This window comes from Armigeres subalbatus, chromosome 2 (genome assembly GCF_024139115.2).
Source record: "Armigeres subalbatus isolate Guangzhou_Male chromosome 2, GZ_Asu_2, whole genome shotgun sequence".
Classification (NCBI taxonomy): Eukaryota; Metazoa; Arthropoda; class Insecta; order Diptera; family Culicidae; genus Armigeres; species Armigeres subalbatus.
Window position 1 is genome coordinate 229,292,317 of NC_085140.1, and position 22,064 is coordinate 229,314,380.

Sequence of the window (22,064 nt, forward strand, 5' to 3'; positions counted from 1 at the left end):
CTGATCTCAACTCCATCGAAGACCTCTGGGTGATAGTGAATTCACGTGAATTGAAGAATAAATCGTAATGCAGTCAGGATCAATTATTCGAACATATTCAAACGGTTTGTGATGCGGTACCAGAAACATTCAATAACAACCTGAATGAGTCTATGCAACAAAGATGCAATGCACTAATCAAAAATAGGAGTTTCGTTACGAAATATTAACAGAAAAACGATGTTTAGTGTTTGATAGACAAAGTTGCAATTGCATTTTTCAAATATTTTCTACGATCTAATTCTGTTTTACACATGGATTATGTGTACTTTTACTTAAGGTGAAGGTGGGATAAGTACCAAAACAAAGCTTTGAAAGTATTGGTTCAATAAATACTGTAGCAGTATTGGTGTCGTATTTATATAAAAAAAATAGAATATTAGTAGGGTGGTTCAAAAAATGACCCAACTCCACCACGCTCATTCGTTTCCGTCTCATGCTTCGAGTGTCCTCCAAAAACCGATTCAAACAAAAACTGGTTTAGTACAAGCCGATTCAAGTTTGTATGAAAACTAGTATGGGAAACTTCATTACACTGGCTACTGCGCTTCCCCTCCAAACGCTGGCGAAAAGAGAATCCACATAGTTGAAAGCAACATTCCAGAGACTTCACTGAACGAAAACCGCACCGCAGGAAAGATCCATTGATTACGTAACGCAAAAATAACATTTTATACTCCGCTCACCCCCATGTCACACTTTTTGTATGAAGTATCTATCCCTGTTGCGATAGATCTCACAGACAAATTCTGGCTATGTTGTTGAATTACACCTTACAAGTTTCACTGATGCCTTCTGAGAAGCCTAATTCTACGGATTTAGTGCCAGCAGCATAAAATAATGCGAGTATTTGCACAAACCAGACAGACATGTTTCTCTGAGATAGAGACATATCAGTACATATATGAAGATTTTTTCCTAGACATCAGATATCAGATAAGCAAGAATATGCAGCTGGAATCAAAACACAATATATTTGTAGCTACTTGTAGTATTGTGTGTCAGGCATAGTGTTACCAGATTCGGTTTGACTCAAAATAGTACATTTACAAAAATCGAAAAGAGAGTACAAAAGAGTACAACCCTCGATTTTTTTTTTAATTTTACAAATCAAGTTTGATATTGTATCGTTTTGATTCAAATACCGAACATGACTCCTATTCCGAACACCTGTATTTAAATGACCATTCATCATTATCCGCGTGGTTCTTTCCATGGGATGGATGTTTTATTTAATTGTAATCTTGATCCTCCGTACGGAAAACGTGAGTTATAAAAACCATTTTTTCTCCTAAATATAAGTGAAGAAATAGAAGAACTAATCATAGAATAAAATCCAACGAAACTGTGTAATATTTACAAATTTATTGGGCAGATTGAAAAGATCAACACTCTTCATAGGAAAAAGGGTGTTTGATACCGTCTGTCCGTCTGTAGTATGAGAACGAACGTTTAATTCATGTTCCCAATTCCCATGCATGCTTAGACAATGTTCTCGGGTCAGCTAGTAGATGCATAAGTACTAGAACGCTAGTGGTGCTGTAGCCATTTAAATTATTTTGCCAAATCTACTGGGCAGCTTGCAGTTTGTAATTAGGTTTTTTGGTTTGTTTCATATTTAATGTTATCGTGCGGGATTTTCAAATTTTTCATATCAAAATTCCTCGAAAAAAATAAAAAACCGATGATCTATCTCAAATTTCGCCATGTATAGGAACAGTTAAACTAATTAAATATCTTGAAAATAATAAATACGTTCAATTCAAACCGTGACATACACAATCTTAGCGTACTTTATTTGTACGAATTAAGGAAAATGAATTTACTTGGTAAGGTCAAGTTTGAAAATAAAATTGGTAATAACAATATTTAAAAAGAGTATATACACACTAACTTTTTCTTTTTCGAGCTCGGCAAAATTGGGCACCGCTGTAACTCAGTAAATGTCAAAACTGAACTTCGGCAGAAAATTTCGTTTATTACTGATTCTCAGCCAAATATTTGCTGTATCTCAGCCACTGAAACGTCACTTTTACTGAGATTTCGGCAAAAATCATGTTTGCTGAAATTCGGCGGTGCCCACCTCGGGAAAATAAACAAAAAATGCTGAGATCTCGGCGAAAAAAGTTAAGTGTGTAGGGTATCTGTTCCATTATTAATAACATGCTCCTATAGCAATAACATAATTATAATTATGTATATATAGGTGCTCCGCATCTCATCTTGGCAAAACCAACTTGTTCATACATATTAATATTTTACTCTAGTACACATTACAGTTAACTCGATAATTGTCGATAAATCAACGAATACTCGATAACGATAACGATAATTCAACGCTCACTTTATCGTCAACGAAGCATTATCGTACAATCGTTATCGTACGATAATGTAAAATTCAACCTCGCCATATCAACTGTCATACAAACTTGAAACGACCTGTACACGGTAAGCCCCTATTCAAACCAGCCCAAACCATCACCCAAAATATGAAACATAATTGACTGAGCCTGGCGGAGCAAAATCAATTTGGAACCACCCTAATTATTTGTCTGCTGCTATCGTTGCCGGTGTTTACATTCGCTCCGCGATCAGTTTTTATTCGTTTTTTCGGGCAAAAATAGCAGTTTTTGCTTCAAACAAGTGACTGATTTCATAAAGTGATGTTTCATTTCGGGCTACTCATGTGCGGAGAAGTGAGTAAAAACTTTATTTTTTTCAATGCCCTTTGAGAAGATGTGAAGTGCAGTGATAAACCCACCAAATCGCGAACAGCTATTAAATTGGCACGAAACTGCTGATTTATGATTATAACTCGAGCCGAAATACATAGGACTCTTTGGAGAAACATGTTCATTATCACGGGAAGTGATAAAATATGCTGTGAACAGGTTAGTAATTTGCATATTCAACTTTTGTTCGATGCTGTTCGATGCATTCGAATGTTGTTGGGAGAGGAGTGCGGGAGGTGTGGGGTTGACCCGTGGAAGATCCGGTGCCATATTGACTGCCATCGTGGTACTCTTCCAACTATGTCCTTAAATAAACTAGAATTATGCTAAGTATTTACGTCTTTTCCACTGATGTTTGTTCGAATATGCATAGCATTTTTTTACCCAAATTATTGATTGTACTCGGTTTTTGTTCAATACTGTATAACACTATTAGTCCCGAGTCTTGCATTAAAAGTTTGCTTTTGTAGTAAATATATTCAATATGCGTGCACTTAATGACAAAAACTGGAATGATTACATTTTAAATAATATTCTAGATATGTTCAATTTAAAACAATCTTCTTATAAAAGGCTCGTAGCAGGCCCATGTTATATATACCAATCGACGAATTCAGGTGATGTCTGTTTGTGGGCAAACATTCTTACTCAGTTTATGGTACTTATCCTTAACCAATATGCTCACAACGTAGCGCATTCGACAGGGAATACATTCCAATATACTATGTTTATAATGCACAAGAGCAAAATTACCGCTTGGTGGATTAATCAGGGTTTGTCAATCAATATGAATAACAGTCTATTTTTCAGATCATATCATTTATAGCTGAATATTAAAGATTAGTATTATCAAAGTACTTTCTTTTTATCACTTGTGACCCCCATAATGGCGACCGGACCCAAGCACAAAACGATCCTCGAAGCCAGTTCAATGAAGTAGAACGTTAGCAATGATTAAAAAAATGTATTTAGAGCTTTTTAGTGTCTTCACTTGTCATAAGTAGACATGAGATGTTTGAGTCTACTACTACTGTGACTACTACTTGATGAAAAAAAAATCGAATATCGAGGTATTCTTGCGGCAGAACTGCATATATGTATATAGCATGAAACATTACAGTGTCGGCGTATCAAAGCATTTAATGCCTTACAATCAATTAAGTCTTGTACACTGATGGCTACATCTTCTATGCTTAATTCCTACATCCTACAAGTAAGCACAATCCACACCGCTCTCAACATACCGGTATGGTGTCGACGACAATGCTTTAGCTTTGGGTGGAATATTTTTTTCCTACTCTCGTTGAGTCTACATAAAATGAGAGGGGTTAAATTGTATAGAGTCAGCCGTGCTCGCCCTGCTCAGGAAAAGGAAACTCGAAGAAAGGAAATTCTGCTCCATACATGTGTAACGAGGATTGCACACTGTGACATCCAACCCTGTATGAACAGCTAAGGTTGTTCAACCAAAAATGTTTCCGACCGCTTCTACAGTTCTACTTTACGTTGCACGAGAGAAGAGTGGATCTGTTCTTCATTTGCCGCCGTCCACGGTTACGGATCGTACGTATAGTGGCAGGCCATCCTCAAAAATTTATGTTAACCGCAGGTAGATAGTTCAGAATTCGTTGTACCGTATTGCCTCAACACTTGTCAAGTTGAGCGAACTACAATAAATAATTGAACGTTTTCAATTATTTAATATCATGTTAAATGTTAATAATACAAATGAAACCTATATCAGTTATCAGTAATATTCATATATTGGGCTTATGCAATAATTATTTGTAAAATAACAAACATAAATGTGTTTATGATCTGCATATTTTTCCACATAATTGCAAACAAATAGGGGACCTGTTCCGTTTTCCATCTCACTGGACATATATAAACATCGCGAAACAAAGAAATACGGCACCAACTTCGTTGCTTCTTTTTGCTCGCGTGCTCGCTGCTTAGAAAAATACAAAAATAAGAAACAAATCAAATTCGTTTTCATTGCCTTGTTTTTTTTTTGTGAGATGAAGTAGTAACCCTACAACTGATGTCAAACAACAATGAGGAAAATAATTTATCTTGATATTTATTGAAAGTGAAACAGCTTGTAAAACATATTTCCGTTTGAAAAAAGCGGCAACATAATATGAATCTATGAAAAAAACTCACATTAATTAAAATATTGGGAGATACGTCTAAATTCAATTTTAATAAAAGAGAAAAGCATAATCACCGGTATATAAATTATTGTTTTTGTTTTATAGTGTCCAAATTATGGATCAAGACGGTATTTTGATGCGGATTGGTAATTAATATAGAATAGGTCTATGCCCTGCAGTAGGCCCAGCCCCGTCGCTGTCTGTCCCACGATTGATAGAGACGCACTTGTGGAAGTCTAATTGATGTCTGATTCCTGCTTGTACTGAGAGTGGTTCATTGATGAGAGTTTGTTATTTTAGTGTGGAATATCTCTCACTCTCGTATTTCTGTAGAGAGCAGTGTTGCCTTTTATATTTTAGTAATTGACCGCTTGTATCAAAATGTTGACATATAGATAGATCGAATTGGTAATACATCTTGATCTTTTTACGCGGTTTGATGTTGGTCAATTATGACCTTTAGCTTAAATAAACCAATTAGGTTAACCCACGAAAAAAATCCACAAAAATTAAATTATTCTTGTGATATTTGAAGAATAGCGAAAGTTCGTTTTGACCAAGAATTTATTGAATAAAGCGAGAAAAAGACCGTAGACCGTAGTCTTTGCTGTTTCCTACGGCTTTAGTATTGTGACAAACCTATACTTTATACTTTTCAAAAGGGTGATTTTTTAGCCCGAATATTTAGAACATTTTTTTTCGCATGTTGTCGGTGAAAATATGAAAAATGATTATTTCAATGGTACCCTATTATATACCCAGTCTTAGATACCCAGCTAATGATAAATACACTGTAAAAAATAATAACGTAGATTATATCGGATTTTAATTTAGTTGTCTTTTATATGAAGACCCAGAAGTAATGCCAGATTAAAAATCATATAGATCCAATGAGATCCATGAGATTTCATGATGAAATTCATTTGCCACATTTATTTCATCTTATTTCAGATAATATTCGTATAGCTTTTTTATTCGAAACTTCCATTGATAGGTGATTAGAGTGTAATCACACCTTTGTTATGCGAACAACACTGTTTCAGATGTTTCGTATATTTGTTCGCACTTCCTTTCAGCATGGATTGCTATACACCACAGATGTGGTCACTGGTCAATGGTGTGAGGAAGTTTGAGAGTCGCCATGAGTGTATACGTTTTAAGGTAAAGGCACCAATGTAGACGTGAATCGAACATAAAACTGAGACAAGAGAGACAGCTTGTACTCGGTAGCCATTTTTGTTACAACGCAGTTCAACGCGTCACTTTGCGTGTTGGGTTTGGAATAATAATTGATGTTTTTCTATAACATAAAACTTTTGCAATTACTAAGGCTCTGTGAATTGAATGATTATTTCATTGAGGAAAACATTTCAATAAAAGAACTGTGAATGGATTCGCTAAAGCTGCAGGGCTCAAGAAGTGCTTAAAGATTCAAAATTAGTGGTTGCAATTTTATCAACAGAGGAGATTGGATGGATAGTAAAGTTTCATTCTGTGAAGTGATCCCTCATAAGAGCTTTACCAACAGCAGCAACAACAACAACAACAACACACATAAATATGGGAGCAGCATGCACCGAAATAGAGGATAGAGTAGTAAATATTTGGTTGTATTTGTGAAAATATGTTTTGATCAAAGTGAAAAGTATGGTAGTGTACGTGCCATATGTTCCATTCTGTGTTTATCGTAAAAAATGAAAATGGAAAAATAGTCTTTGAAAATTATTCCTGCAAAATAATGGAAATATGTGCGTGAAAAAAATGACATAGGTCATTGTATCCTAAATCAATTTACAGTGTAAATATTCCGTTGAATGTCGTATTAGCCAATGGAGAAGCAAAACAGTAGAGTCGATGGGAAGGTGATAATTTGTTCACCTTTGGTTATCTTATTTCTACTGTTCAAGAAGCTGTCTGAAATGAAAATTTCGCATTTGGGAGAGAGCAGTGTTGACGTGATTGGGTTGTATTTGAATTGTGTGATGGTGTAAGAAAAAATATTGGAAAGATAGTGAACCTAACCCAATGATGGTGATTTAAAAAGGCAAGCAAATGATAAAGTGAATGATATTGTGAATGTTTCGATTAACATGATTACAACATGAATGCTTTCGATAAAATTGAAAAGAAGTCTTTGGTCAAGTGGTAGTGAATCGAATCGTCATATTTTCTCGTAGAAGAGCATTCAAAATAAATGTTGGAAAAATACTGCAGAAGAGAACGCAGACGGGGAATTGGTGTTCCTCTTTGCTTGAAATATTAACCATTTTGGATTAAAATAGGATTACGATTGTTGCACATACACAGAATCAGGATAATAAAATTTAACACAAGTGTTTGCTTCTACACAAATTGGTAAGTCAATTGACCGAATTCCGTTGTTTTCTATTGCAAGGGATTGGCTGTAAATTGTAGTACATTCTTTTCAGTGTTATTGATTATATTTTCATTATGAGTCTTAAATAGTTTTGCTACTGCTTTTCAGAAAACGCAGTATCAATAAAATCACAAGATGGTGTTTTTGTCATGTAGCAAAGGCAATAAAAAATCTAGTAAGAAAGGTAACAAATAAGACTTATTTGGCTGGGTTCCATTATTCATATATTCATTTACACGCATTTATATTTATTACCGTTGTTTTTATAATCGAAAGTTGAGTTTTATTATGTTGACTAGAACATACGCATCTTTTCAGAGCAATGAGCAATGACCGAAAGGTTTCTAAGCCAAGTTACCATTTTTGGATTCGTATATCATGAAGCTAACACGATGATAATTTTATAACGAGGGAAGTCGAAACCGATAGTTGTCTAGACCTGCACCGGGAATCGAACCCAGCCACCCTCAGCATGGTCTTGCTTTATAGCCGCGCATCTTACCGCTAGGCAAAGGAGGGCCCCAACTTGCTACGTCTTTAATTTTTGCCTAAGGTCGAGTCTTCGAAAATAAAAAATTGTTCTTTCACAAGTAATTTCATTACCGTTTGGCGATTCGGCCGTACGAACAACCATATAAATTAATTGACATGGCTGTTGTTCATATGTGCAGCACATATTTTGAGATGGACAAATTGAAATTAAATTTGCATTCTTTAGCAGGTTCAAAATATAGCGCAGTTTTTGTTTTTGATATATTGGTCAATTTGAAAGTCATCGCACTATTCGTATTATTTATATAATCTATTTAGTGCCTTTCGGCACCCACACTCAAGTTGATAACCATCCATTAAATTATTCTCCAGATATTTACAAAACAAAAGCTGCAATTATTTCGAATTATTTTGAACAATTTGTACCTACAAATAAATGCGTAATGTAAAATATGCTTGATACACTTTTTAAAAGAAGCAGTGAAAAATATGTCTCTACAAAACGATGATTAATAATTGTCACTTCCCACTTCCATATTACAATTTTATGCAAAATAAAATTAAAATTTAATTTTTTTTTTCTCAGTACTGCTTACCGATTCTCATTAGTGTTTAGTACCAGTACCGGTACCACAACCCTACAAATTTTGTTTGCCCCTAAACATCGATTTTATGACAGTTTTGATATGATTTTTTCGCAATCCAATTTTGCCATATTTTTTTAAAATAGAATTTTATACTAAGAAATAATATTGAAAACAGATAAGGAGATCCCCCAGCGCTGGACACCTCCAAATACCGGACACCTCCAAATACCGGACACCTCCAAATACCGGACACTTCTCAAAACGACACTTGCAGAGGTCCCTTCACCATCTTATGTAGTACAAAAGGAAGCTATTGAAAAGTCCTTTACCTGCACATGGAATATCAGATTATCATGTTGAAAACTTTGTACAAAATTTGAAATTCAACAAAAATGCCAAATTGTTCATGTTTCGCCTTATTTCGGAAAGTTTAAATCAATCCAACGCATTCTGATTATGTGGATATGGTCAATATTAGCAATATTTTCAATAACGATCATGATTTGTTAGATATATAATGAAACTGTGGTGCAAAATCAATTTCTGTATCTTGTAGCTGTCCCCCGAGTCTGGACAGTGAGATTTTTCATGTCATTAAATAGTAATCAAAATACATCGTCGATAAACGTGTTCAAATGATCATATATAGTTAATATGAATCATTTGTTTATTTTTGTTTATGGTACCGTCAAGTCGCCATTCACCGTGCATCTTAGGCAATTTAGCAAATATTAGAGCTCTCCAAATAATTTAAATTGAAAATTATAGTCTTGAACAACGTCACGAACCTTGAATAATTGTTTTAATTCGATTAATTATTTATTAATTATAAGTTAAATCAAAATACAAACCCGATACTTAAATTGCATTGACATTAAATAAGAGGTAAAGAACAATAAAACATTCACTTTTCCACTGATATTGAGCGAGCGTAGAATATACTTGACGGCTAAAAACAAAGGTGGAAGCAAACAGCCGCAGGATGTTAACAAACTCTAACGTCAAATCAGCTGTTGGAACAGTTATATTTCACAGTTATTACTCGGAGAGGATTCTTTTGAACTTCTTTAATGGTGCTGATGTTGAAATAAAGTATTTTTCAATATTTTCGTAAATATAACGAACATCTGTTCGAACCCCACGGTGAATGGTGCACCCACGGTGAATGGCGACCTGACGGTATACAAGTTAACATAATCCGAATAATAATAGAGTTTTTCGTTAAATGGCTTATGCGTCCGGCACTGGGGGATCTCCCCCTAATGATTTTCAACGATTGTTGCTTGTTATGTTAATACAAAATGGAAGTCTAAAGAAGAAGTATTGTTCCAAATTTTTTGGAAGTCTGTATTTCCGTGAATCACAAATAATAATCATTCCTTTTGTTTGTGCTGTTTAGACCTCACTAAACAACTTTTCTCTGTATATTTTATAATGAGCGAGAAAGGCATCATCACCGCTAGGTGGAATAAACTGGATTTTTACCATTAGATTTTATAATACACGATAAATGCACCATCACCGCTAGGTGCGTTATTCCAGTTTTTTTAATTTTAAAATTAAGTTCAACATCGAATTTCAATGATGTAGAAATGCTAATATCGTCTTCCAAACTTAGCCGTATGTACGTACATATTCATGATAGAATTAGAGGCGAAAGTCTAGATTTGACAGTTCCGTTAGGATATGTCAGACATGATGAGTGTTTTAAAGAATTGGATTTAAAAGCGAGCGGAATTTCAGTTCGTCAAATCATAGATATATTCCTAAAAGTTTATGGTTTCCAAAATGTTTGGAATAATTAATAATTGTTGTAATACAAATTTCACTAATATACTCACTATCACCCTACTTTTCAAAAAAGGATCTATAGATTCATTTTATTCGGAACTGATGGGTGAAGTAGTGTTCACCAAATGACATATCATCCAATAAAATCAGTATAGGATAAACATGGAAAATTATTAGGCGATTGTTTGTGTGGTTCATCCATGAATAAATAAATAAATAAAAGTAAATGTGTTACCGTTATCCGGGAGAATTTTGATCGCCGGGGTAACATTGATCAGTTTAACCATCTTCCAAGAAATGAATAAATTATTATTTTCTTTTATTACAAGTACCGTCAACTGGGGGGAAGATGATCATTTTTAAGACAAAACATGCAATAACAATGTGTGTTTACATTTTAAATCGAAACAAATATTTTCAAAACATGTACTGCTATACGTTGCAATAATCAACAACTTTAGTTTTCTGAAATGCGTTCGCATTTATTAAAATAAATTAAATTATAACACATTTTTTTAATAATCTGGTTTGGGGTGAAGTTGATCAAGACAGCTCTACTAAAACCATTATGACCTAGTAGTCAAAATACACTAGGTTATTTGTATGAATGTTGAATTTACTACGTAAAGAAGTCTAAGAAGTCAATATTTGAAACGCAAATAGCGTCATTTATGACTATCTCTCTCTTTCTTCCACAAAATACATTTTCATGATTATAATCGAAAACCTCGGATTTCTACCTAGCGGTAACATTACTTGAACGAAGAATATTGTTGACTACCGTTTCATAAAAAAATTTGGCACTTTTGACTGACACATCAAATGATCATCTTCACCTCAATGATCATCTTCCCCCCAGTTGACGGTACTTATTGTGAATTCGGTACCGTAATCTTGACTAAGTTTGCTGCTGAATGATATGACTTTCGGGTTAATTTGCATTTTTTTTTTTTCGTTAAAATTTGAAAAATAAAATCAACATTAATTTTTTAACTCACAACAAGCTGCCAAAAAAGCACTCAAAACAAGTATAATAACAAAAAATAAGCTCGTACCTATAGTTATGTGATAAGTTATCTTATTTCTTGTTCTTGGTTGATCCATGGTTTTTGTTTCGAAATTAAATTTTGATTTGTATTGTTGAAATACCAGATAATTCCACTAGCGGTGATGATGCCTTTCTCGAAACAATCGATGCACATCGCCTCAGCATAAGAGATTTCAACTATAATTGCCTGTCTTAGGGCGTTTGCTGACGCTTCCTCTATAGATAAATGGTTGATTATGGTACACTAGTTTTCCACCTACATAATACAAACAAACAATAAATCGTAACACAACCTTCAACAAACATGTGTTATGGTTGGTCTTGAAACATTCATGAAAATAACAATATATAACAAAAATATATAAGGTACACTGGGGGAAGTGGAAAAAGGGGGTAAGTGTAAAAATCGACTCAAAAAATTGGAATTATACATACTTAACTGTTTTTACCACACCACAACATTTTGCAAGAATATACTATGATGCCCACACTAATACTATATTAAAATTTATTTAATACGTACGCTAACATGGTTAACCCTTAAACTGTCATTTTAGGTTTCGCGAGAAGTTAATTTTTCCATTCATAAAATCAAATCTTATTTGCACCAATTGTCCCTTTTTCAAGTGAATTTATATCACAGGTGACTATTACAATATAATTAAACTAATCCCATTCAATTTGTAGTGGTTTATACCATGAAACCAAATAATTCAAAGATTTTACACTTACCCCTGGTATCGAACACTGCGGGGGAAGTGGAAAATGTTTTGATCACGTAATTTTTTCCTTCCCTCCAGGGTTTATTTTGATAGCTGTGAATCTTAATATGTTTCTTCTTTGTTATCATTGTGATTTCAGTAGTAATTGGACTAATGTACAAAAGAAAACGCCTGATTAATCCACCTATCGGTATTAATGCCTTTCACATATTTTACATATGAAAAAAAAATGTATGAGAAATAAAAAATAGCAAGTTTTGAAGTTGAATGCAATTTTTTGTGCGAACAAATTGGTTAAGGACAAGTGCTTAAAAAAATAGGAGATAATTTTGTACGTGTTTTGCGCACACACATACATACAAACACGCACACACAGACATCACCTCAATGCGTTAAACTAAGTTGATTAGTTCATAACCCTGTAAGACCCATTTTTCTTATAAATAGTTCATCTTTGGGGCGAACCTATAGATTTTACGTACACTTAATGTTCGAGAAGGCAAAACCAGCCCTCCACTAGCTTACGAGAATTCCTTGGGGACCTATTCCGTTAAGCTAATGAAATTATTCAAAAAAAAAATACTCAGAGCAATTACCGTTTTGATTTCAGTTATATGTAACTACTCATCACAATTGAAGGTCAAGGTAACATGGGTTTGCCACTTACCCCATCCCCCTGGGCTAAGTAGAAAAATAACTCCAAATTTTAAAATCTATTTCCATCAATTTCAAGCAACTAAAATGGTATGAATTACCGTACAGTTGGTGCAAGATTGACTGTTTTCAAAAGCCCATTTTGATTGAATGCAATTTAGATTATTTAAATTGGTTTACACTAATTCAAACATGCACTATCGATTTTTCCTTTTCCACTTCCCCCAGTGTACCTTAACATTATAAATGAACATACACGAATATTTATCACAGCAATGAACATCATCTAACAAGTTTTTAAATCAGTGGTTTTCAATAGTTTATTAATTTTGACACACGTTTGGTAACATAGACAGTGTAATGAAACTAATAAATTTTGTGCCAACAAATAATATCTTTATTGTTATTAAAGCGAAGACGAAGATTTCAAGGTAAAGCATTTCTTAATGCTCATTAGACACCATGATCAGGAGAGGGATCTTACTCTCTGCTGATGTTCTCCATTGGACTACATAATGATAATTACAATTTGTAACCAGCAGCAGATTGTATCGTGCACTAGTGTTTTGATAATAAGGTATTACCCTAAGCAGTGCCTATGGTCAAGAATCTTAGTTTTTCCGCTTCTTTCTAATATTTTCCTTCGAAACGATTTCGCACATAGGATGTGTTACGAGACCATGCGATACACGTACTTCTTCTTAAGCCATTTCGTTCTGCTCGTGTGCTCTGCTCTCAGCGTTTTTCATTACACTTTGTTCGTATCATGTTGCTTGTTCGCCCTCATTTGATGTAAGCGACGGTAGCTGATGGAGAGCTAAAGAGAAAATAGAAAAATAAAAATAAAAACAACAACGGGTGAACATGAAAGACCGGCAAGGCATGTATCTATAATGTGTTTAATATGGGAAGAATTAACTACCCAGACCAAGCGACTAGGGGAAATGACCAACGGCAGCGATGCTCACCAGAACACGTTGATGGTTGGCTAAAAATAGAATATTATTGGAAAGTGAGAAGAAGCTTTAGTAAATCAACTAGTTTGATTTGTGGAACTATATTTTCTAATACTATGTTTAGACGATGGGTTTGTGACACATCATTAGTGATTTCTATGCTAATTAGTCAATAAACGATTCTCATTTATTTTTATGAGCTGAGTTACAAGTTGTCGATAATTTCACCCATCAAAAATATGATGCCGAGAATAGAACTCATCGTCCTTTTTGTAATTCTAACTGGGCACCATATTGATTACACTACCGGGGTAAATTAATCAACAAAGTAAAACTGCACAATCTGGTTTTATTTATTTTAGACGCACTTCAAACAATCTTGTGACAATCAATATTCAATGGAATCGAATACTATGGTATCTTGCATAGTCTTTTTGCCTTTCTCGTATACTAAGTATACGTAAAGGCTATAATTTCACTCCAAAACCAAACTTTTGATAGAAGGCTCGGAGACCCATAGTGTTATATACCAATCGACTCAGCTCGACGAATTGAGGTGATGTCTGTTTGTGTGTATGTATGTATGTGTGTGTGTGTATGTGTGTATGTGTACAAATTTTGTAGACACACTTTTTGGAACTTAGCATTAACCGATTTACTCGCAACAAGCCGCATTCGACGGGGAATGCGGTCCCATTGTTTGCTATTGAAAATTGGCCTGATCGGACATTGCATTTCGGAATTATTGAAAAATCATTGTTTTTTCCCAAGGGTCCCCCCTTGGAAAAAATTTGAAAATCGAAAAAAAATTTTTTTTTCAAGAATGGTGGGAATGCATAGTAATTAATGCAAAAACATGCAAAATGATAGAAAATATGCGATCTATCCCCCTAAAGTGCTTTTTTGACCTTTCCTATGTGATTTTTTCAGTACATTTTACGATGCACGAGAAAGGCATCATCGCCGCTAGGTGGATTAATCTGGGTTTTTTTAGATTATTTTTACTTGTAGTGTAAATTATTTTCTGGTGAAAGAAGTGGGGTCAATTAGCCATGCAAGTAAAGGCGTACGATTGTAAGTTCGATTATCTGTACGGTCTATAGAAAGTTTTCGGGAAACATTCTTGACTTACCGGGCATTGCTACCATTATACTTGCCACCCAAAACTTTGAATTAATAGCTGTCGAAATGCAAATGAACCTTCTTCTTCTTCAATGGCTCTACATTCCAATTGGAACTTCAACTTAGTATTCTATTAGTGTTTCCACAGTTATTAATTGAAAGCTTTTCTATGCCAGCCGATTGCATGAGTATGTATCTTGTGTGGCAAGTATAATGGAATACTATACTCGGAGAATCGAGAATCGCAGATTTACCTTTTAACTACAAAAGTTTCCATCCAATACCTTCAAGAGTTATACGTTTCACTTGTGCATTGGAAAGATTTATAAACACTGAGGATATCTGAACAGTTTCGTTTCTAATTGCTAATAAGGTACACTAAATAATGAATGCCCTGATTTTTTTCAACAAACTTCTCTCCTAAATGTACCTTCTGACTGCCATTTCCTGCCATTGTTTATTTTTCGCCCTTTAGGAAGTCCAAACAAACGTTTTGACGTGTCAATGAAACAGGTCACATAATGTTGTTTGGAAGAGTTTTTCATTTTTTCACGATAGCCAATCATGCAATGCTGAATTAGCATAATGATTATGAAAAGTCAGTGGAAGACCCGTTTACATTTTTGTATTTTGATCGATTGAAATTGCTCCGTTGAAACAACGATTCAAAACGTCACTCTCGCAATTAAAAGTAATATTTATTCCAGAATTCAACATGGCCCGTGAATACATTCGGAAAACATAAATTTATAAAAAGGTACAAACTTCTGAAAATTAATTCAATAAATTTCCGTCCATTTTTTCATTAGTGCAGCCTTCCTAAAATCTTCACTAAAGAATAGAATGAAAAGCGGTCTTGTTCAACTGTATGGTCTAGTTTTGAGATTCCTAATCTACTTTTCCTTACTAGTGAGCACTGGCTCCTAAAAAATAAAACATGAAGAATGTGAACATTTCGTTAACTCCACCTTAAACTTCCCTAGTCCTTTCTTTCTCCAATCGAGAAGTTAATAAGAGCTGCGCTGGTTATTTAATATGAATTTATGAAGAAGCCACAACCGAATTATCAAGCGCACAATTCAAGTGAACCAAATAATGAACCAACCTGAAAAATAATTCGAGTGGTCACCATTAGAAGGTAACCATTCTGATAAATTTTCAGCGTAGTGCGGTTCTCTAGAATTTGGTTCCTGAAAATTACGCTTGTGGCTTTGTTGTATACTGTCCTTATTCGCATAAGAAACCCATGACAGTTTTCCCCGACATAAGTAATTTACCGTTGAATTTTTCAAACTCGTTTTACATGAAGAAATACAAATCTAATAAATTGAGAAAAAAGCAATACTTCTAAAAAAATAACATAATATTCATTATCAGGATATATTAAATGGACCATATCTAATTTAGAGTATCACAATATGGAATGTTACTTTTAAGCGAGTAAATATCAAGATGAGACAACACAAGTGGGATTTGACTTTCTAATTTCTAGAACAAAATCTACTATTTTATAAGGTTTTCTTGAACAGATACTAAAAGATACGAAAAATCATCAGAAGTACATGGGACTCTTACGCGTATCCTGGCAGTATTAGCCACCTTGACAACCTCGTGCATCTAACTGAGTACATATATTTTGTTTTTTTTTATTCATTTCTTTATTTGGTAGGCACTCTGTGTTATTTAACCGCTACTGTGCCGAGAACTACTGTGGTATTTTGCTGCCAGAATCCACACAGAATCTATTTTTAGATTTTCCATTACATATTCATTGTCGTTGTCGTTGCTGGTCCATCTCACCGTGAGTCCATTGTGTCCATTTTGTCCGTGTCATGTATCCAATGATCGTTGCGCATTGTGCGGTTGCCATTTATCCGGGTTCGTTGAAGGAATGCCTCTGAGAAGATCAATTTGTCAGTCGTCATCAGGCAGTCGTAACGGTAAGGACGCTCCCAATACGCCACCGTATAGGCTTCGCGCATCCGGCGATTGACGAGGGTTTTGGTGGAGGGGCTGAGAATCGAACCCATGACCATTCGCTTGTAAGGCGAACGTGTAGCCAACTACGCTACGGGACCCCCCTTTATATTTCGTTTTTATTGTGGAAATATTAGCTTTTGTCTATATATAGCCCAGTGTTTCAGCTGCCCCTTGCTCGCACTCACTTGATGATTTGCTCGCAACAAGTTTCATTCGACGCAGAGTCTTGTCCCATTGTTTCGTATTAAAAATTGGACAGATCGGACTATGGATTTCGAAGTTATGGCCAAAATTCTTGTTTGCCTTTCTCGTATACAAAGTATACGTAAAGGCTTCATGTTCGCTCCAAAAATGAACTTTTTATAGGAGGCCCGGAGACCCATAGTGTTATATGTATACCGATCGACTCAGCTCGACGAATTGAAGTGATGTATGTGTGTGTGTATGTGTGTGCGCTAACTAATCTCACTCATTTTTTAGGCACTTATTCTTAACCGTATTGAAAATTGGACGAATCGGACTATGGGATTCGGAGTTATGACCAAAATACATTTTTTTTACTAGAAAAATTCTCACTAATTTTTAGGCACTCGCCGGATCGGACTAAAAAAAATTAAAAATTTTGGGATTTTTTTTAAATTTTCAAAACATTATTTAACAAACCCGAAGAAATTTTTGTTTTTTTTTTAATTTGATGTTTCTTTTATTAATGATGAAGATGAAGATGCAGAAAACAAAACCAGTAACAACCAGACACAGCATTTGATGAAAAAAACTAGCAATGGATAATGTTTTTAACATAACCGCGAGTAGACGTAGGGCTTATATAAACGCAACGTATTTACATTTGACTTCTAACTTTTGGATCTATGGAGTTTGATTATAGGTATTGATAATGGAAACGACAACTTCCATGCTGTGTAGAATTATTAGCAATATGTTTATTCAAAGCTTCTGGAAATAAAACTAATAAATAAATACATAATTAGAATTGCTTTATTTCTAACTATTAAGCCCTTATTTACTTAAGCAAATGTAGGGCATTCATAGATTTCTTGATGATAATATTTGAAGTTTTAAAATTCGATTAATAAAGTTTTCAGACTTGGGCAAAATGTGCTATTTTAGGGGAACCCGTTTACCAAACAAAGAAATACAGCACAAATTTCGTTGCTTCTTTTTGCTAACATGCGTGCTTACTGCTGAAAAAAATCACAACAATAAGAAACAAGTCAAGGAGCAGTAACCCTACACGCAGAAAAAACTTTTGTAAATCCAATAATATGTTATGTAAATTCAACAAGAGTTTCACATTGTTTTGGCGGTAATAAGAAATATTATTATTTCAACAATCCTGAATTGTTGTTTTCATAGAAGCTTGAAAAGCTTGCAAACGTCAAAAAGCTTCTATACCGCCTTCAAAATAATAAGAAAATTGTTGTTTTAAAAAGAGTTTTATTTTGGATTTAATCATAATAATTTTCGAAACAAATGTTGATGCAATATTGATTTCAATAATAATTTTTATTGAATTTTTCTTGTTTAATTTGCTTTTAATGACGACCCAATTAAAGCAATGAAATGAATTGCAAATACCAGAATTAGAGAAATATATAAAACATATTTTATTCATCTATTTTCAACTCCTTGCGGACCGATACAAAGAATCCGACACATTGATGAAAATCATATGTTATCCAGATGGTGATACTGGCGGATGCTGGAATACGAAACATAACTGTGTGATGATCATCATTTATGAGAAACATTATGTACTTACGTAATTAAAACTCTCATCTTTACGCCAATGCCCTTTCCAACGCATAATAATGTCTCCCGTTCACTCGGATCTTGGTTCGTTCATCTTAACATATTCGGAATCTGGAAACAAAGTTGTTAAATAGGTTAGTATAGATTACAGTGTCAGAAAAAAGCAGCTTACCTCAAAAATCGGGAACACTAACGATCCCACCAGCAATGCATCATCCATTTCTTCAATAATCAAATTATTTCTGTAATTTATCCGAGGTAGAATTCCCACAACTTTGTTGACAAATTTGTAGTCAAACGTTATAAAATGTCCCATCTGGTTTTAACAAACAAATTTATTTTTGCCATTAAAGATGCTATTTTCATTCATTCGAACTATTAAATCACATGCCAAAATAACTTAGATTTTGCTTTCTATTTGACGATGTCTTTTTGCCTTTCTCGTACAACTAAGTTGTACCGAAAGGCTATCATTTCACTCCAAATTCGAACTTATGATAGAAGTCCCGGAGATCCATAGTGTTATATACCATTCGACTCAGCTCGATGAGCTGAACAAATGTCTGTCTGTCCGTGTGTGCGTGTGTGTGTGTATGTGTGTGCGTGTGTGTGTGCACAAAATGCCATAAAAAACATTAGCCAAATTTTCACATAGAAACTCTTAACCGATTTTCTTGCAACAAGTTGCATCCGACAGAGACTAAAACGCTGTTGATCACTATTGAATTTCATAATAATTGCAAATTGCTAAAAATAGATAATATTAAAATAGTGATGAGACATAGTCACATAGAACAATAATGTGTTATGAAAAATGCCTTGCATCTATGAATATTTTTAAAGTTTATCCGTAGCTTGCTCCCATTAGGAGTTTCATCGTACTATAAAGATGCTCGTGTTGCACGCATTTAGGCGTAAGTATGCTCTTCGTTCAGTTTCATAGTACTATGAAATTGTCCGAAAGTCAGAATTCGAACATAGGAAATTCGAGAAACTTTTGGCAGCGCCATCTGTCGTCTACTAGTGTAAATTTTCTATCATAACATTTGACGGTGTATCTGTTTTGCTTCTCTTGTACATCATCGAGGTGTAAGCGTAAAGGCTACATTTATTACCTTTTTGCGCGAGAAAGGCGCCATCACCGCTAGGTGGATTAATCTGGGTTTTTTCCTTGATTTAGATAATAATTAAGCCTAAGCGTTTTCATCAATTCAATATGAATACATTTGTTTCCGTGTGAGGTTGTTTTCAAATGTATAAATTGAAATCTCTCGAGCTTTTTTAAAAAGCTCATTTGCAATAGGTATTGTTAAAACAATAATACTTCAATATTGATATTATCTTAACAAACCTTGTTGAAACAATAAATTTTGTAGTATTTTCTATTAAATATGAGGACATGAAAACAACAATCATGTTTTTTGGTTCAATGGTAGCAATTTTCTGTCCGTGTACTAAAATAGAGGAGGTACTGCTAATAAGTCTACGTCAAGTTTAATAACATAATTTCTCAGAAAATGAAAAACAAAGAATAAGATTATGTTTATTTAAATATTCTTCTGGAAATTATTTTTTGCGGACTTTTTCAAAATATTTACATGTAATACAGCGAAATTTTCTAACCTAAAATGGATATTAACACTTTTGCTAATTGTATGCATCTTTAATTACTAATGCCTTCTGCGAATAAATTAAAGTAATTATTTTAATCCAATTTTTATTCTCATCATTGTAGTTGATTTTTTTTTGCTGGGAAATCAGAACTGTTATAGTATAACCATGTTTTGATGTACATGTCGTTTAGTACCAAGCACAACTTAACATATGTTCGTCATATGCCATGACTCGTACCCATCCCGGGATCATGTGGATTATGAAACCAATCACTTTTCGTGGATGAGCAGATCAAATCCCTCTAACTTTATTCTTCTTCATCCACCACCGCTGCCCTCGCTGCCTCAGCAATCATCGGCCACTAGCCATGAACTTCGAGCAATGCGATGGGCGATTGCATCCATCGCAACCGACACTACTACATCCGGCCATCATCAAGCACAGAATGACAAAAAAATGCGCCCACTTCTTTCATGCATATTTGCAGACCCACCGGCAGTTCTACTTCTGGCAACTGCATGCTGTGTACGTAAACAAACACAGCGAACGAACGAACGAAACGAACAATGCGCGAGCAAACAGCACGTCAGTGCGCGTTGCTGTTACAAATTGTAATGGCTCGCACACGGCAGGCACTGCTTCTTTTATACACAAAGAAAATCTTCCGCTAGACCCAGAGGCCCGTGACATACCGCATTCTGATGTCCGTGTTAGGAATGCACGGGATTGATTACATATGAAATTTTTGCTGGCTTTGACAAGAATTGAAGTTTTCAATAGTCTATCGTTAAAAATCTTAAGTTTCCATGAAATAGGCAAATTGCTGGAGAGTGTTCGAGTCGATTGATATATAAATATTAAAAATCCATCGAAAGATAAAGGCGCTAGTATCGTTTGAAATCTTCCCTTCCAGCGTAACGCTCTCGATTTCCAAAAATCTAAATGACACCCAGTATAGTAAAGAAAGACGTAAGTCCTACGTCAAAATCACAGACAACAGATGTTGAAAATTTTGATTTATTTTAATGCGAACCGTTTATATTAAAAAAAAAACACTTGCCACGGGCGCTACTGCGTCCACAAATAAACTAGTTGGAAAGATTTATGAACAGACTTTTGCTGTGGATATCTGAACAGTTTTGTCTTATTAGGCCCATACAAATAATTAAAATAAATTATGTTGCTCCCTGCTTTTGACGTAGGACTTACGTCTCTCTTTACTATACCGGGTGTCATTTCAAAATATTCAAATCGACCGCGTTACGCTGTGTTGAAAGATTTTAAACGTTAATAGCGTTCGTCTCAGTGGACGAATTTCTGCGGTAAGCCCCTCAATGGACAGATTTCAAGTATGCCTTCCATGTCCATGCTTGGTAAGACCCGAAAAACTTGTTTCAATAGGCATGAAACTGTTTTCAATGAAAAACATTGAGATCAAGGGAACCTGAAAATATGGGTACCACATAATTCTTGCATCATTCCATTACCACGTTCTGATTGGTGCAGACACCAGCGAATGAGCAGCCGCTGGGTCTGCCGAGAAGCCATAAAATAGCGCAACGCGATTTTTTCCTTTCATTCTGACCGGGACAAGCGAAGCAACCGCATCATCGATTGAACAGCACTCACACCTTTTAGCAGGGAATGAAGTCTGCACCGACCGCTTTTTCGGCTCGACACCATCGAAGCGACCATCATCAGCCGAAACCTAGCCATTACATCAGCAGTCCACCCTACAGACCCGACAAAGCAGCAATGCTGGACAGATACCGGCAGCAGCAGCAGAGTCGAGCTGAGACCGGCCGGCATCGGTGCTGAGCCGAGACAGGCTCACATGATTCAGCATGTATGTCCAAAAAACAAACGGTTCTTCAGAGAGCCAATAATAGAGATCAATATCAATGCTTTCAATACCCTTCGGGATAGAAATTGTACTTGGGTGCCAAATCCAATATTCTAGAGATAAAATTTTATGCGTGATTTTCATAAATAGCGTCAAAACTAACATTGGATAATTTTTCTGA

At 34.9% G+C, this 22,064-nt stretch overlaps 1 protein-coding gene across 7 annotated transcripts in view; it reads left to right on the top strand.

Moving 5' to 3' along the window:
- The window catches only part of LOC134211850 (serine-rich adhesin for platelets), a 110,588-nt gene that overhangs the window by 22,888 nt on the left and 65,636 nt on the right, over nt 1–22,064 (top strand). The window contains exon 1 of one of the 7 annotated variants that reach the window (XM_062689172.1): nt 6,202–7,282. The exons of the other annotated variants lie outside the window; for them this stretch is intronic. The gene's annotated coding sequence lies outside the window, so the exon portion shown is untranslated. Of the gene's footprint in view, nt 1–6,201; nt 7,283–22,064 lie in introns of those variants that run through there. 7 annotated transcript variants of the gene reach the window in all.